Raw genomic sequence first — 18,900 nt, forward strand, 5'->3', positions numbered from 1 at the left:
ATTGTTTGGGCTTCTGCAATCATCCATGTAAAGAATATTCCAGAAACTTCCTAGTCTGTGAGGCTCACAGACTAGACCTAAATACAACCTATGGCTTAGGGCTCAGCCAGCTGACCCACAGACCCATGAGGCGGGCACCAAAGACCCCATTACTGACATCTTGGTGTTGCTAGTTGTTAAGCTCCTGTGTATGTGGTTGTCAGTGGAGAAATAAATACTGGCTGGCCTTGGTATGGATAATAGCACTACAACTGAATTGTGGTCACATCAGGGTGTGCACTGGTGAGATACACAGTTCTCAATTAGGTGTAAAACATTTCACCAGCACTCTTATATTTCTTTGATCTTCTAATAGGACCCCAAAAGACAAATTATAATAAAAATGATTAAAAAACACTGTAAGAAACCACACAAAGAAAACATACAGCCTTCCCTTGGCATGGTGTCCCAAATGTTGAAAGTCAAACGATTCTCTTGTCAACATTTACTATAATGAGGGGATGCGTTGTGATCGGGTTGCCTTTCTTCTCCATACCTTCTATGGTTGTTTCCCAAAGCGCAGCGAGGAAATGCTCCATCACCTTCTCTGCTAGTGGATACTCAAGAACACAGGGATAAGGCGAGGAGTGGAGCCCTATGTCTGCACCCACACAGTTGGGGGAACGCGAAGTCAGGGTTAAAGTCCCCTGTGTGGTGGGACTGACCCAGCACGTCCCCTGTGTGGTGGGACTGACCCAGCACGTCCCGTGGGGAGCCTTTCCAGCACAGCAGCTGAGACTCAAGCAAACCTATGCACGCACGATTTGAAACTGGGATTTGTTACATAAAAACCAAGGCCCTGGGTAAGTCCTTTAATGACCTTTGCCTCAGTATCCTCACGTGTGAGATGAAGACAATAAGAGGGTATTTCTCAGAGGTTTGAGGTGAGGATTGGATGAATTCTCTCATGCCAGGGGCTTACAGAGCTTTAAGATGATGCTAAATATTCACTTCAAGTATACTGCTGATTTTGGTGAGGCAAGGTTGCTAAGTACTCTTTTTGAAGAATTTTACACATACATATAATAAAGCTTGTAAGAAAGAGAGAAAAAGAAATTAATACCATGACAGATTGTGTTTAGTAATTTTCAACAGATGGTATTGGAGATAGAAAAATGATTACATTAGGGACAGGCTTTTCCCTGTGCTAGCCTAGGCTCCCCCCTCCAGGCTCAGGAGGAAAATCTCATCGGAAGCTTGAGTGCTGGGATCAGCATGGCTGGGTAGCAGCATCTTGGTGGGGCAGAGATGGGACTCCGTGGATCCCGAAGAGCACATTGAGGCTAAGGGGTGTGCTTCCAACAGATGGGACTGGCCGGCAGGGCCCGATTTAGCTTCCTGGTTCCTTCCCTTTCTTAAACCTCTGCTTTTAGCCCAGTTCTGGGGTCTTGGAGGTGGGCGCCTTTCTCCTTCTCTAGCTGGTGCTGAGACTGCAGATTCTTTAAACAGATCTGTACCTCATATGGCAGCCCCCAGATGCTGGGGTTGGTGCTGGATAGCGTTTAGGCTGGTAGGCGTAAAGTGGGGTGTGTTAGACTGATACAGTACTATTCCAAAGTGGACAGGGGGCAACTAGGAAACAAACTCTTAGCTCTCAAGCTCCGGTGCGTTACTCTCTCCTCTGTGAAGTCCATGAACGAGTCATCCACTGACCCCAGACAGGGCTACCATTCCCAAGTTTTCCAGTTTTCGAGTTTAAAGTGGGGTGCAGGTCCCTGCTGGGTGCTTGTGTCATTTGGAGAATGGGTTCACTCATTATCGTTGTTTTACCAGACGGAAGACTCGTCTTCGGGGGCCTGTGCTTCCTCATGGTGGGTGATCGTCCTGGTCACCTCTTCTGCTTCTTTGGAACCTGGGCTGCAAACCGGAGATTGCCAAAAGCCGCTAGAAGTAGAGCAGAAGGGTGAGGAAGGGCTCTGTGTACGCATGAGAGGATTTCAGAGCTGGACAATTCCTTAAATTCTGCCTTCATTCTTTTTCCTGTTCACGAGAAATAAAAAGCAACGGTGCAATCTTACTGCACAAGGTTAAAAGGAGATGGGGAGGGGAGGGTCTGTTGCCAGGATGTGCAGTGGGATTTGAAAGACAGGTGAGACAAGAGGGTGGGAAGGAGGAGAGAGAGGTACCGGAAGCTCTGGGCTCCTCTCCCATGCGGGAGTGAGAGCCGCGGTGGAGCTCAGCCCTCTCCTGCACCACCTGGGCCGCCCAAGTGGCACCTGGCAGCCAGCTTGGCTCATTAGCATTTTCACAGCCAAGGGGCAGGTCACAGGATGCTCTCTGAAGACATTTAAATTGCTGGATTAAAAAATGTTCCAGGGCATGGATTAAAAACTGCCCCGGGGCATTCCTGTCCCCTAGTCTTCCATATGGCCAGGCAGAAGCCTGACGTTTCTTCATTCTGAAGAGGGTTTCATGGGGGCGGGGCCGGATGCCTATGAAAGGAGGGTGACAGCACCAGGAACTACTCTTGCCATTCCTTCTTCCTTGCCCTGCTTTTCCCGCTCAGTTTTCCTTTCTTCCTATTTCCCTACTGTCTTCGCTGTGCTTTTCAGATATACTGACTGCCAAAAGAGGAACAGAAGTGACCAGAATCAGCACACGTCCCCAGGCCAGACTCTGCCATTCTGTGAGCAGATGCAGAGATGCTTCTGAAGGATGAGCTTCTCCTGCTAATGTAATGTGGTTCTCAGGGACATCTGTGCATCCGTTTTCTCTGCTGCTGCAGCAAATTAATCACCACAAATTTAGTGATTTAAACCAGCTCCAAGTAATTTCCTCCCGTTCTAGAAGTCAGAAGCCTGGGCACAGCGGTGGAGTCTCTCTGATGTGGGTAGGCTGTGCTTTCTTTCTGGGAGCTCTGGAGTGAGTCTGTTTCTCAGCACCCAGGCTCTTGGCTGAGTTCATTTCCTTGTGATGCTAAGACTTGGGTCCCCAGGTCTTTGGTGGCTGCAGACAACGGGCTTGCTATTTGGTCTTAAAGCCTGTCCCCATCCAGCTCATGCCTTCCACGTGGCAGCAATGTCCCTCTTGATTCCAACCTCTGACTTCACCTTTCTGCCGAATCTTTCAGGCAGGCCTCTAGTTGGAAAAAGCTCTCTGCTGTGAAAAGCTCCAGTGCTTAGGGAAGCTAGGGTAAGTTTCCTATTTTAAGGCATTAAAATAGTGCATTCTACTTTAAAATCCCTTTTATTGGTGTAGCGTATTCACAGTTCCATGGATTCAGGTGTGGGCATCTGGGAGGGGGTATTATTTTTCACTTAAGACCTTATAAATAATTCATCAACTGTCTGGAAGCCCAGAAGCGGGATGTTTGCTGCAGTCTTTGTCGGGGGAGCCTTGCATGTCCACTCATTGTGGGGCTGGTGAGAAAAGGAGGGAGAATGTCTGAGGTCATAGGCTAGGGTGAGCCAGAGAGAACTGTCACTCCCAGAGAACCGATGTCCTCCTCTGAAGCTCAGAACTTCAGAGTCTACTTAGTCATGGCCGTGGCCATCTGGAAAGATGACATGAATTGGCCAAGATCAGTGGGCACCAGAGCAGAGTGCTCAGAAGGTAGCTGCTGTGAAGTCTGAGGGAGTTTTCAGAATGTAGACCCATCCTCAGACTATTGTTCATCTTTGCATTGGAGAAATAATAGCTGTGGTTTTCTTGGCTCTAGAAATGCCTGCCAATGGCGTTATGTATTGAACATGACTATGGCCTTTCCATAAGTGGAGAGACATTGCTCACGATGGACAGCAATAAACACTCCACTTTACTATTACAGTGTCTGAATGGCCTCATAATCAGAGCTCATTGTCTCTTCTTTGCATGGCCACAGTCTACTCCATCGGGCTCATAAGAAGGCATGGAGCTCCAAGAGAAGAAACTTGGCACAGAATCCCACCCCTGTGCCTCCTCCTCTACGAGCTAAGGAAGGCATTCTCTATGGCTCTATTCAGGTCCGCAGGCAGAGAGCTTGGTCCACAGAGAGGCAGGCTTGCTGTTCAGGTGTCTCCTTCTCTTGCCAAGTCTTCTCACTCCAGTCTCCTCTTTATCACACTCTAGAGACACCTACCTCCCTGGGATTTACATAAGCTGGAGCAAAGTGCTCTCCAGCTAAGAATATAACCACCGCCTAACCCTGGGCACTGTGCCTGGGAAGTGAGGAGACTGACTCCCTGTACCTCTGACTCAGTGAAGAGACAAATGCATGAGGAAACTACTGGATTAATGTTGAGGGGGAGGGGGAACCTGGTGTTTTTAGCACAGGACGGCAGAGCTTGCTTCTAAGAAGTCCTAGAGGGTAGAAGCTTCTATTTAAGCTCCTTTTCTTGAATGCCTCAGACATCTTTGGCAGTGTAGGTTTTTAAGCAGCGAGTGAGGCACAGAGAAGATGGCAGACTGAAACAGGAAATGCCAGCATACCAGCGGTGGTGCGCGCTGACCGTGGGGACTGGCTGGTTTTCTCACACACCAGAACCTCCCTCTGAATTCCAGAGCATGCCTCTGCTGAGATAGCGGAATGCTAAGACCTGTACTCCAGCATCATTTCATCTGGGCAGAAAGAAACAGACGTGGCCTACTGCTGAACCGTGGCACGTGGCAGCCTCTGTGAGCAACATGGGTCTCCCACCAGTGATCTCTAGCTTCTCTTAGCTGTCCCTGGGAGGAAGCATTTCCGTTTCTTAGCATTATGGCAATGTCCCCTGATAGGCAGTTTAGCTTTCTCTAGGTGGAGCTACTCCTGTCTCTGCTTCCAGCAAGATCCCAGGCTTTGCTCAGGTTTTCTTACACCCAACAACTGAGACACAGGTCTAGAAAGGAGAAATGTGTACAAACTCAGTATCCATCACTGACAGTCTGGTGTGTGCCAGTCCAGAGCTGCAGTTTGGGCGGTTTACTCCTGAGGCAGATGCTTCTGGTTACATATCCAATAGTCATCCCTACTGTCCTTAGCGTCACTGTTGTGATGAACCACCATCACTAAGAACAGCCGTGGGGAGGAAAGGGTTTACTTATGCTTACATTCCAGGCCAAGTCCATCACTGAGGGAAGAAGCCAGGACATGAACTTCAGCAGGAACTGACGTAGAAGCCTTGCTGAAACATTTCCTGTGATCTGTGTCCATCCAGGACCGCCTGGCTGCAACCGGCACTACTCAGAGCGGTAAGTAGGCACTATTCCTGGACCAATCAACAGTTAAGACGGTTCCCCACAGACAGGGCCACAGGCCATTCTGATCTGGAAAAATCCTTCAACTGATACTTCCTTTTCCCAGGTGACTCTTGGTTGTGCCAAACTGACAATAAAAGCAACCAGGACACTCACTTCTTCTTCCTTTCGGATGGAATCAACCTCCTACCATAGGCGTTGACGTTGGCTTATACAGAATATACACACTTCCTGGAATGGCTGACTTTGTGACTCTCAGTCCCAGCTCTCACTAACTGTGACCTCTGGCAAGTCTTTTCTCTACCCTCCTCTCATCTGTGATTGGACATAACACTTCCTGCTAGGTAGGTAAAGTCTCTATGACCACACTCTGGCCCGCATTTCTCACTAGGCATAATTCTTGCTCCACCGCTGTCACAGGCCAGTCTTTACTGTGGCTCAGGTACATGTCACCCATTACTGACCCTCCAGACTAGGGAGAAAAGTCTGTTGGCGAGCTTCCGGGTAATTCTCAGGAAGACATGGGTGCTGTCGGTCTCCACTGCTCCTAGTCTGGTCTCTGTGTGATACCTGAAGTTTCGGAGGGGTTCCAGCCCAGAATGATTTGATTTGAGATGCTTTGTTTCTTGGAATAATGGGTTGCCTTTACTGTTTAAGCCTCTTAGCACCCATGGTCTAGTGATGACAAAGTGACAGTGCAGTTAAGCCACACGTGGCTTTCTATGTATTTGATAATATTATTGTTTGCATGATATTTTGCTTTAAAGTTTTCTGAAAACCTGGGTACTATTACATCCACAAAATAAAAACAAATATTCTAAGTGTGAAAAAGCTTACAGGGAAAAGTGGGCATTCACATGCCCAGTTCTCAGGCCCCCAACAGCTAGCTAACCACCCCTGCCAATCTTTCATTTACCATACCAGGGATTTCTGAAAATAAACACACAATAAATGTAAGCAAGACACAAATACATTGGTTTCACTGCTGGTAATATAAATATTAGAAAGCTGTACGTCATCCTGTACCTTGATTAATTCACTTAATATATTTTGGTGAGCATTCCTGATTGATATAGAACGTTCTTGTAGTGATCGGGAAATGGTCCTGCAGCTGACAGCATTTGTGGCCCTTGCAGGCCAGAAATCATATAAGGCAGCTCCCAAATGCCTGTAAGTCCAGCTCCAGAGGATCTCTTAGGAACTCTTGAGCAATATGTACACACACACACACACACACACACACACACACACACACAAATAAATAATAAAATGTTCTAATAATACTACAAAATGCTGTACTGAATTAAACCCCTCTTCCTAACATGGATATAGGCTCTGTCCCATCTTGATGGCAATGTTGCAATTAATAAATGGTTTACTTACCATTTTGGACATATGCAAATCTGTCTGTGGAGTGAATTCCCCAAAGTGGAATTACTGGATCCAAGAGCACATACATCTGTAGCCTTGGTAGCTATTGCTAAATTGCCATCCATATGGGCCATGCAAATGTATACTCCCACCAGCAAGGTATGAGAGTGTCAGCTTCCCACAGCCTTGGCAACAGGGCATGCTATTGAATTTGGGACGGTTGCCAGATTCATGGTGGAAAAAAATGGCTCTGAGAGTAGTTTTAATTTGCATGCATCTCATTATGAGTGTAAAAGAGCATTTTAAGCATATTAAGAATAATGTATTTATTCTTTGCATTGTCTTTATAACATTTATCTGTTTTTCCAGTGAGTTATTGGTCTCTTTCTCATCTACCTCTAGGGCTTTTTACATACTAATAAGGTTATTCTGTGTCTATGATGAGTTATAGTTTCTAGTTTGTCATTTGTGTCTTTTTTTAATTATATGAGGGTTTCATTTTGTTAGGTAGAGGTTTTTAAATTTCTTTTTTATATACAGTTGGGTTTATTAGTTTTATTTTGTAAACTTCGTATGGTGTGAAATTATGAAATAATTTCAGTCTATTCATCTATTATCTTTGATTTATTTTTTATATTAAAGATTTGATCCATTTGAAAATTACCAAGAGGGATGGAATGACATTAGAGTTTAAGATTAATATTTCTGAGGTAGCTACTATCTGGCCTACAGTTATTCAAGTTTGCTGTCTTTCCTAGGGTGCTATTTGTCTCCTTCCTGTCTCCTTCCCTTTCCACTTTAGGACTGCACTGTTCCTGAACCAGCACAGTATGCCCTGATTTACCTTTATTAATCAGTGTGAACTCTGGAATTCTTTAAACCTGAAAAAAAAGGTTTATTGGCATTATGTTAAATTTAAAAGATGGAAGATAAACATATTTTGTGTGTGTGTGTATGTGTGTGTGTGTGTATGTACATGCACATGAAAGTATATGTACACATGCCTGTAGAGGCCAGAGGCCAGCTTCATGTGTCTTTGATTGTACCCCATCTTATTTTTGAGACAAGGTCTCCCATTGAACCTGGAGCTCTCTGGTCAACTAGAACAGTTGGCCAGTGAGCTCCAGAAGTCCTCCTGTCTAGACCCGTAGTGCACTGTAGGTGCATAATGCCACACCCTGCTTTTACATGGGCCCTGGGGAACCCAGACTTGCAGAGTGCTTTATCAACTAAGCCTCAGGTCCGAGGTGAGCATGCTCTTGATACAAGAAAAGAAACATTTTCCCCACGGTACTGTGTTGTATATTAATAATTGTGGTTCTTGTTACCTGCAAATTCTTTTTGTTTGTTTTTAGAGAAAGGGTTTCTCTGGCTGTCCTGGAACTCGCTTTTTAGACCAGGCTGGCCTGGAACTCAGAGGTCCACCTGCCTCTGCCTCCTGAGTGCTGGGACTAAAGGTGTGCACTACTATCAACAGGCTATGAAATCTTATTTCAGTCTTAGCTTTTAACTACTGACTTATCTATATTAATTTTCTACTCTCCAATATTACTGACAGTAAATTTTGCAGCTTGGTTTTTAGTAGTCTCTACAAACATCAATTTTCTTGGGGTTTATAAGCAAATAGTATCATCATTAAATAATTAGCAAATAGTTTTGTCTCTCCCTCTGCATTTTTATACCTTAAAGTTTTCTCTCACATACACTCCATTGGCTAGAATACAAGTAGAAATTAAAAAAAGAGTAGGGGAGTGGCTGGACATGTAGCTCAGTGGTAAAAGACTTGTCTGGTACGCACAAAACCTAGTGTTTGATTCCTAGTTCATAATAAGTTAGATGGTGCTGTTGATGAAGAAGGTGATAATATATCCAGGTAAATTTACAGTCACACAGGGCAATTTTTAATATCATCTCACTGAGAAATAGAGCAAGTATACAAAAATTAGTGAATTGTATGAGTTGTGAATTTGATTTCACTGGTGTTAGTAAGACCTTACATGCAGGAACCCCCAAATTCAACCAACAAAGTCGTCTACAGATAAACTGGTGACTTTAGTAAATGAATCTGGACAGATCACAAGCTATATGATCAACATATAAAAATAAATACAGTCTCTACTTCAGAACTATAAAACCAGGATGTTAAGTTTTAGAAGTCATTTCATTTACCATAACATCAAGATGTATCAAACACCCAGTGAACACTTAATAAAAGATATCTAAGGCTTCCATGATGAAAATCACAAATATTGTTGAGAGAAATTAATTAAAACCTAAGGGGGGTGTTTATGAACTAAATAACTCAGTTTAGTGGAGATGTCAATTATCTGTAAACTGATCTATAAATTCAGTGTACTCTCATTCAAAAACCCAGCAGCTGTCTAGTAGAAACTGACAAGCTGGCCATAAAATTTATATGGAATTATAAATGGTCCTGAATAAATAATACAATCTTGAACAAGAAAGTTGGAGGACTTATTTTACTGGCTCCCAAGTCTTAACCTTGGTAATAAAAGCAATTTAAATATTAATGCAAGGATAACACTCCTTTGCTTTAAAAGGGGGGATATGATGGAATAAAGCTCAGAAGCAGATCTTCATGTATAGATGTATGCAGATGCTTGATTTACAGCAAAGGTTGGTGTTGAGTGGAGGAGCCTTTTCCTTGCCAGCTGCTTTGGTTTTTCCCCACCAGTGGCCTGGGCTCTGCCACGTTGTAGTCCCCAAATAACACGCAAGACACTGTATTAACTATGAAGCTGATGGCCTTACTTGTTTCTTATTGGCTAGCTCTGACTTAAGTATTTACTCCATAATTGTTAATCTAAGTATTTCTCTTACCGGAGAAAAGGGTCTGGACTTCTTACCCCCTATGGCAGGTACATAATGACTCCCTGTGTTTCTCCTTCCCAGAATCCTGCTCGACTCCTAGTCCCACCTATCTTACTTCCCTATTGGTCAACAGTGCTTTATTCAACAACCAATAAGAGACAGATTTACAGAATGACATCTCCCATCAGGTTGGACTTTGCTATAGATCAAGAGGAACAGATCCTGTATTGAATAAATGATGTTGGACCAATTACATAGGATTTAGAAAAACACAAAACAAAACAAAAATCTTGACCTCTACATATCACAAATGAATCCCAGGTAGCCTGAATGTGAGAAGGGAAAGACTTTTCTAGATGTATGACTGTGTGTCATGCTGTTTGTTTGTTTTGCCGTGGCTTTGGGTAAGCAAAGCTAAATGGAACATTGCAAAGTACACACTGTAGTGAAGGTTGAGAGGTTAAACTGCGCAGATGTTAGCACCTTTTGTTCATCCAAGGGAGTTGTTATAAATCAGGAAAGCTCCCGGCAGTGGTGGCGCACTTGGGAGTGGGAGGCAGAGGCAGGTAGATCTCTGTGAGTTCTGGGCCAGCCTGGCCTACAGAGTGAGTTCCAGGACAGCCAAGAATACACAGAAAACCCCTGTCTCGGGGGAAAAAAACTGGGAAGGCACAGCACAGAGTGAGAAGATGCTCTCGGCACATACAGCAAGGGGCTCGTTCCAGAAACAGCCTTGTGCCAAGAAGAAAGATAATTTTGTTGTTGGTTTTTGTTTGCTTGTTTTATTTTTTTGAGAACAGGGTCTCACTCTGTACACCAGGCTGCCTTGGAACCCACAGAGGTCCACCTGTCTCTGCATCCCAAATCCTGGGTTAAAGGCATGGACTTCCACACCCAGCAAGTAAAAAGACTTTCAAAAATGAATAAGAGGTATCTGGAAAGATGACTCAACAGATAAGTGCCCTGGCTGATCTTCCAAGGACGCAGGTTCCATTGTGAGCCCTCACATGGCAGTTGACAACAGACTGTAGCTCCATTCCCAGGGATCCCACACCCTATTCTGTTCTCATCAGGGACAAAGCATGAGCATGACGCACAGTCATACATCCAGGCAAAGCACTCATGCACATAAAAATAATGAAGTAATGGAAAGGAAAAAGACGATTCCGCTGGACACTCAACATCCATAAATTGTAAGGAGCTGACCTGGTTGTTTACTGGCCAGGGATGCTTAACACCACCAAGAGACAACTCCCCACACTGCCAGAAAGAAGATAAAAAGACGGAGAGTTCCAAGCATGGAGCCACTAGACCTCTCGGATCCACTTCTGGGAAAATCGGAGAACTTCTGGTAAAGTTAAAAGACACATGATTATAATGTTAGGCTAACCACATGCTGTCTCCCATGTGAGAAGTGTTCGTGACTATAAAACAGAGTGGACTATGGGTTAGAACTTAGGGTAGTGCTTATGTAGGGAGGAAGGGTAGGGCTCTAGGGAGGCTGCTGGTGGCCGGTCTGGGATGCCTTCATTTGAGATGATTTGTTAAGCAGTAACCATTTATTACTCATCCCGTGTGCATATGTAAGAGGTGGTGGGTGCTGTGCTCTCCCTTCTTCTCACCCCCTTGTGAATGCTGCCCACACTGGAAGGAACTTTTGTTCCCTAGCTAGCTCAGGGGTCAGCATAGTCCATGAATGCAGTGGGTGTTTTGCAAGTCCATCCTAAGAGTTCAGGGTAGGGCTCTGTTGTGCCAAAGCCAGCTGCTCTCCCGTTGATTGACAGAGTCCAGTCCACGTCAGGGCTTCCCAGCTCACCAAAGCTGTGCCACGTTTACACTTCCACGAGAAGGGCCCCAGCCACCGGGTGGGCCTCAGCTCCAAAGCTGGAGTATCTGCCCTTCTCTATCCCATATCCGACTCCCACCATCTGGATGCAGCATTTGGCAGGGAGCTAGAGAAAAAACCTGCTGGGACCACAATACCCTGAGCAGGAGGCAAAATCAAGCCTAGACTAGCAGAGAACTATACTCTGGCTAAACACTAACTACTTTCCTAATTGTAGATGCTGAAACTGACAAATGGCATACACCTGTTGGTGTTTGAGGCGGATTCATTTGTTTAATTAAATTGTTAATGGCATCAACATGTGTGAGCACCGTGCCTAGCTCCAGATGGGAGCGCCCATCGTTATAAAGTTAAGCAATAACAACATTTTGATTTGTGGGTGTGGTATAATTCTGAGAAAAATATTATTTTATGAGAACTATTATTGTAATGTTTTTGTATATGTGATCAATAATAACAATAAACATTAAAATAAAAACCTGGGCCTAGAGAACTGGCTCAGCAGTTAAGAGCACGTGCTGTTCTTGCAGAGTATGGGGATTTGGTTCTCAAAACTCAGCACAGCCATGTGTAAGTCCAGTTCTAGGGGACCTGACATTCTCTTTCTGACTTCCTTGGGAACCAGGCACACATGTGGTGAATACACATTCACACAGGCAAAACATTCATGCAAATAAACAGTTTTTTTTTTAATCTTAAGAAGAAAAACCCAACAGGCCAGAGCTGTAGCTTAGTTGGCAAAGCACTTTTCCTACTGGGCACGAGGCTCTGAGTTCAATGCCAGCCCTGAGTAAACTGGGTGGTGGTGCACACCTGTGATCCTGTACTCAAGAGGTAGGCACAGCAGGATCAGGGGTTCAAGACCACCCTTGGTTACATAGAGAGTTTGAGGACAGCCTGAGATATAAGAGAACCTATTCCAGAAACAATCAACAAACAGTCCAAAGCTACTCCCCAAACTCCCTAAAGGCATTGCCCTTTACTGACTGAATTCTCAGACAAAAGGACAATGAAAACCACTAAAGGAACATTTTACACAAATTACATGGAGACAGTTCTTTTTTTTTGTAATGTTTTTATTTAAATTAGAAGCATGAATACTTCACATATCAATCCCAGCTCCCTCTCCCACCCCCTCCTCCCTTGTCCCTCCACCAGCCCCCCCCAGGTCCCCACCCAATCCCCACATCATTCCCCAGAGAGCGTGAGGCCCTCCTTGGGGGGATCTCCAGAGTCTGTCATTTCATCCAGGGCAGGACCTAGGCCCTTCCCCATGTGTCCAGGCTGAGAGAGCATCTCTCCATGTGGAATGGGCTCCCAAAGATCATTCATACACCAAGGCCCCAGTGATTTCTCAGGCCTCCTCACTGACACTACATTTATGGAGTCTGGATCAGTCCCCTGTTGGCCTCTCAGCCATCAGTCTGGGATTCAAGAGCTCCCCTTATCCGGCCAGCTGTCTTTGTGGGTTTCACCATCATGGTCTTGACCCCTTTGCTCATCACTCCACATGGAGACAATTCTTAAGTCATCTGGAAATTCACCCAGGGACTGTGGTCAAATTCAAACGGGACATTTATGGATTTTCACATGTCAGTAGCATAAAAACGACCTTCAGTTTGTAAATATGAAACTGACCGGAGACCAAGTTCATTGTCTTGTCAATTTTGGGTGTGAAAAGCTGGCCCTACCGGTGAAAATACTTGTTGGGGTTTATTTACCACATAGCCTCTGGCTGCTGACCTTTTCTGCTGTCCTTACAAGGTGGTTTCCCAGTTGATGGGTGAGTGTTTATTTCAGTCAATCTGCTGCAAGCCTGGCCACTGTACATATCCAAACGCACGCCATTTGTTTCATGGTGAGAGAGTATATTTAAACAGAAGAAGGTTGACATTTTTATTGATCTCCAGCAAACTAATGTTTGTCAGGCCTTGCTGGGAACACTGTAACCCAGAAACCACATCTACTGACCTGGAATTAGAAACTCATTATAATGGAGTGCTAAACGCAGCGGTGGATTTCGAAGAGTAAGTTTAACTCAGTGTGTTGCTCGGTGTGTGTTGCTCCAAGTACCAGCTAGTTCATTGAAGATGGGAGAACAGAGCCTCAGTGGAAGTGAGCAGGAGATGTAAGGTCAGGAGGGAATGGGAGTGAGGAGAGCCAAAGGGAAGATGGAGGAGAGAGACGATGGAAAAGAAGAAGAGGCGTGGGAAGAAGGGAGCAGCAGAGGGGTGTGTATGTGTGTGTGTGAGAGAGAGGTGTGTGTGTATGAGAGAGGTGTGTGTGTGTGTGAGAGAGAGAGGTGTGTGTGTGTGAGAGAGAGGTGTGTGTGTATGAAGAGAGGTGTGTGTGTGTGTGTGTGAGAGAGAGGTGTGTGTATGTGTGTGTGAGAGAGAGGTGTGTGTGTATGAGAGAGGTGTGTGTGTGTGTGTGTGTGTGTGTGTGTGTGTGAGAGAGAGAGAGAGAGAGAGAGAGAGAGAGAGAGAGAGAGAGAGAGAGAGAGAGAGAGAGAGAAGAGAGATCAGGGACATTTCCCAGGAAGACTCCTTGCCCTGCCTTGCCATTTTCTGATATCCCTGTCACAGCTTCCCAGGTTCCTTGAGAACTCCTTGCTCCCTGTAATGGAGTTCTCAAATCCAGCAGGAACTCTCTTTCTTTTCCTCTTTCTTTCTTTCTTTCTTTCTTTCTTTCTTTCTTTCTTCCTTCCTTCCTTCCTTCCTTTCTTTCATATTTTCTAAAAAATTTAAATTAGAAACAAGCTTGTTTTACATGTCAATCCCAGTTCCTTGTCCCTCCCCTCCTCCCCTGCCCCCCACTGGCCCTCTATCCCATCACCTCTCTGCTCCCCAGGGAGGGTGAGGCCTTCCATGGGGGATCTTCAAAGTCTGTCACATCATTTGGAGCAGGGCCTAGGCCCTTCCCCGTGTGTCCAGGCTGAGAGAGCATCCCTCTATGTGGAGTGGGCTCCCAAAGTTCATTCGTGTACTAGGGATAAATACTGATCCACTACCAGAGGCCCCATAGATTAACCAGACCTCCAAACTGACACCCAGGTTCAGGGGGTCTGGATCAGTTCTATGCTGGTTTTCCAGCCATCAGTCTGGGGTCCATGAGCTCCCCTTGTTCAGGTCAACTGTTTCTGTGTCACTCCTCACTCTCTGCAACTGGATTCCAGGAGTTCGGCTCAGTGTTTAGCTGTGGGTGTCTGCCTCTGCTTCCATCAGCTGCTGAATGAAGGCTAGCATTTGCCTTTTTGTGACTGGGTTATCTACCTCAGGATGGTTTCTTCTAGTTCCATCTGTTTGCCCAGCCGGAGCTATTTCTAAACTAACGTATTTCTTTCATTTCTGAACTATCTTGAACTCATTGTTAATCTCAGATAACTTGGAGAGCAAAATGATCTCTGTGAGGTATGAATGACTACAGTGCGGGGGGGGGGGGGGGGCCGCGGGCGCGGGGCGAGCACCACAGAGAGGGTGTGGAGATGAGAGGGCAGCCTCAGCAGTCAGTCCTTGCCTGCCGCTTTGTCCTCGGCACCCTAGGGTTGCCCCATCTCTGCCTCCTATCTCTTGCGGTAGGAGTGCTGGGATTTCACACACATGCTGCCATGTCTGGCTTTATGCGGCCTCGGGGGATCCGAACTCAGATCCTTACACTCGTGTGTCAGATGCTTTACCCACGGAACCGTCTCTCCAGCCCTAATGTTTGAATTTTTAAAGGAGAAGCAACAGGATCTGACATGGGCAGAACTATGTTTTTGTTTGTTTTTAATGGAGTAGATTCTTACCTTTTGGAATTGAAGGCTTACATTTCTGTCAGGGACGACCTCTGCAGAGAAACCAGTCTGGGGACTCTGCTAAGTTTCTGCAGTGCATAGCTCCTGTAACCTGCCCCCTTCTTTGGTTCCTCCCCCTGCTTCCTCCTCCTCTTCCTCCTCCTCCTCTCCCCCTCCTTTCCCCCCTCTCTTTATCACTTCTCTCTCCCTCCTTCCCGGGGACTCTCTAAAAGTTTTGTGGCAGAAGCAGGGACCTGTACACATTTATCTTCATAAGTTGCCTATTGATTAGTTTGCAATGGTCTCTATATATGCTTTGCAAATTAAAATGCAGATACTAGTCACTTAAGGATCAAACCATAGTTTTTAGCACAAGTTCTTATAGTCCAGTTCTAAACTGTCCAGCATGGCAGCCATTTGCCCCATGTGGCAATTGTTCATTTGAAATGGGACAGGTACAAATGCAAAACTTAACACTTCAATTCATTAAATTTACTTAACTTAGAAATAAAAACCGATATATAATTTAATTATTGGAAAACTTGTGACATGTTTGGAACCACGTAGGCTTGTATCTTGCAAGGATCTACTTAAAAAGAAAAACAGTTTAATGAAATCCAAACATAGACCAAGCATTTCCAGTGACTATTTTGTACACAAAGGCCAGGTATCCTTTGTTCAAGTGGTAGGGAAAGGCTACAGGATCGGGATGGAAGAGAATAAGGTCTGTGATGTGGAATCCGTGAAGAGCTTGGGGACTTTAGCAGAAAGCTTATACTGAGGTGGACTTTCAGAACCTTCCTCAGATTGCGATGCATGTAGCCCATGCTGTACGGGGTTCTTAATGGCAGATAAGCAGAATCACTTTCATTCATAAAAGCCACCACTTTGCCATGCCCAAGTTGAGAACACAGCCCTGAAACTCCAGTGTGGAGCCTAGCAGGGGCCAGATGGGCTCCATGTGGTGGGGTAGTGCTTTGGAATCTTTCTGATGTGTGGAGGGTGGTGCTTTGTTCTCACTGGAATAGAATCTTATTTCTGGTTTACATTCGCTTTTCCTACCTACTGTATGATTGCTACCCTTTCCAGTAGAGGAGAAAGGACTCATGGCTTTGTGACCAGCTACAGAAACAAAAACAAATACTTCCTCAGTTTCTCGCTGTGATGAATGAATGAGTGTGTGTGTGTGTGCGTGCGCGTAAATACATGAGTTTCCCTTCCTTTCTATCCCATTGTTGTGTGGAGGGCATGTTAGAATATAAACTACAGAAGCAGTATGGCATTATACTAAAGCCAAAGTGGGTAAAAGCAGACATCACCTAGAAATTCTTGAGTTGTTAATACACCTCTGCCTGAGAGTTTGGTTTTCTTGAGGGGATAAGTAGCATATGATAGGTTTAAACATTTGAGTGTATGTTTTAGAACTGTGAACATAGAGATGTGGAGAGTCAGGGAAGGGGCTGTAATGAACATTTACTACTTTGGCTTACTTTGTAAGCAGTGGTGAGAGGAAGAGAACCAACTCCCTTGCAGAGGTCAAAGAGTTAGGCAGTGGTTTGTGCCTGAGTTAGTCAGTTGAGTGCTTCATGTGGGACTCTGAGTCTAGAGTGAATAGTTCAAAAATTAACTCTGCCTTCCCTCCCTCCCTCCATGGAGTTGAGTGGCAACAGAGCTGTGATGGTGTTGGGTGTCATATGCACAGTCCAGTAATAGTGACAGCTGTACTTCAGTCAAACTGTTCCTTGTGACCTAGACTTCATTATTGTTTTCTCTCATCCCTTTCTCTGCCTGTGGTGATACCTTGTTTGTACTCTAACAAATAAAACTTGCCAGAAGACCAGGGGGTAGAGCTAGCCCCTAGTTAATCATAGAGGTCTGGAGGTGTGTACAGACAGGCAGGAAGTGATGTGGTGGGTGGAGAGAGGAATACAATGCAGAAGGAGACAGGAACTCAGTCTGGAGATTTCATGGAGGTAAGAGCGCTAGCGACTGCTGCTCTGCTTCTCTGATCTTTCAGCTTTCACCCCCTAATATCTGCCTCCTGGTTTTTATTATGAAGACCAATTGGAACTCGTGCTACGTTGCCTGTTTCTCTAGTCTTATAGAAGGAATTTTCCCATCAGAAAGTGGTTAGTCATATCTTCCCAGAGCATATGCTTCCAGTGGACACATGCTCTTTATCTTATGTGGGGCTATAGCCTAAAAAACTATTATGAAGTGAAACCATCACGAGTTGAATTGTGTTTGGTACACCTAACCTACTGAACATCATGGCTGACTTGGAAAGATGTGTAAAACATTTACATTAGCTACAATTGGGCAAAATGATTCAACAATAACCTATTTTACAATGAGGTGTTGAGTAATGTATTATAAGTGAAAAAATAGAACTGTTGCCTGGGTGCAAATGGGGTATTTGAAGCATGATTTATACTGAGTGCATGTGTTAATACCATCCTGAAGTTAAGAAATCATTATAACCAGGGATGCTTTCCCTGCTACCGCACTGTGTGTGTAGATATTCCTGTACTTTCCTGACCTCAACCCACTTTTCTTTTCTTTGGCTGCATTTAGGACTGCATTTTTGTTCTTGGTCTTCCAAAATGTCACAGTGATTGGTGCATTTAAACAGAGGCTGTCTTAGGATGGATCTCTGAGCCTTTTATGACATTCCTACCTGGATGTGAGACTCCGTCTGCCCTGGGAACACATCTCATTTCCTCGATATCACCTGCCTGCATTCCTGTCCTTCTTTGCCCCTTTCTGGGAATTCTACTATTGAGATTGCTCCCATGTATCTTGTCTCTCGTTTTTTCTTCTTAAGGGTTGACATTCTGGCATATTTTTAAGAACACAGACCTACTCCTTTATCTACTTTTAGAAAATCAAGTGGTCATAGTCTTACTTGCAAAGACCTTTCCCTTTCTCCGATGACCTGTTTTCTATATTTTGATTTCTAGGGGCAGCTGCTTTTCACATCTCCCAGGAAGTGCTGATGAAGCCTCTTTCCTAGTCTTTACTTTTCCTCCAAGACCATTTTACCTTTTACTCCCCTTGGTCCTTCTGTTATTTTGGGGGCTTTTCTCACCAGTCCTGGGTGGGGTTTGGATGCTTATGAATGAGACCCCTAGAAAGGCTATTGAGTCCTGTATTAGGTGATGAGTTTGTTGACTGTGGTGTGGGGGTCTTGGCTCTAAGTGAGAGACTGCCATTTGTTCCTCTGAAGGTCTTTAACTACTAGAGAAGGTTCACTCTGGTGAGCAATAACCCCATACTAGATACACAGTTCTTCCAAAAGCCCAGTCACATTTCTTGTAAAGACAAAACTTCAGTTTTACTTTAAGACTTTTCCTACTGGGTGGTGGTGGCACACATCTTTAATCCCAGCACTCAAGAGGCAGAGGTAGGTGGACCTCTGTGAGTTCGAGGCCAGCCTCGTCTACAGAGCGAGTTCTAGGACAGGTTCCAAAGCTACAGGGAAATCTTGTCTTGAAAAACAAAAAACAAAACAAAAGGACTTTTTCTTTTCAAAACTTGGATGTGAACATCTCACCAGGTGATCGGCAAGCTGGAATTTTGGAGGGTAATGGCAGGAATAATGCTTTACACCGTGATTTCCAATTAGTGACTGTCTCCATCCTCATTCCCTAACTTGTCCTCTATCGATTTTACCTTTTCCGTTGTCTCCTCTGCTCAGCTCCTACTTAATGCTCTTCCATCTGCTTAAGATTTTAAAATGTTAAGTCTTTTGCCAGAATTCTCTGGAGAGGAGATAAAACTGGTTGTGGTGTCTGCCACTTTTCGAGGCTCTGTAATGTAGTCAATGTGTAGAGAAAACCATGACATATGTCACTTCTCTAGAAGGTAGAGTCTCAGCAATGTC

At 44.8% G+C, this 18,900-nt stretch overlaps 1 long non-coding RNA gene across 2 annotated transcripts; it reads left to right on the plus strand.

Annotated features, from left to right (window-relative positions):
* Positions 1–3,596: 3,596 nt before the first annotated feature.
* On the plus strand, positions 3,597–11,833 carry LOC121133182. 2 transcript variants are annotated; one of them, XR_005869959.1, is made up of 3 exons: positions 3,597–4,632; positions 5,054–5,187; positions 5,300–7,072. It is a non-coding gene; the product is annotated as an uncharacterized LOC121133182 (long non-coding RNA). The 2 variants fall into 2 exon arrangements; XR_005869958.1 differs by adding an exon at positions 9,478–11,833 and having other exon boundaries at positions 3,605–5,187; positions 5,300–5,537.
* The last annotated feature ends 7,067 nt before the right edge of the window (positions 11,834–18,900 follow it).

The sequence above is a fragment of the Mesocricetus auratus genome, unplaced genomic scaffold, assembly GCF_017639785.1.
Source record: "Mesocricetus auratus isolate SY011 unplaced genomic scaffold, BCM_Maur_2.0 Super-Scaffold_100020, whole genome shotgun sequence".
NCBI classification, from domain to species: domain Eukaryota; kingdom Metazoa; phylum Chordata; class Mammalia; order Rodentia; family Cricetidae; genus Mesocricetus; species Mesocricetus auratus.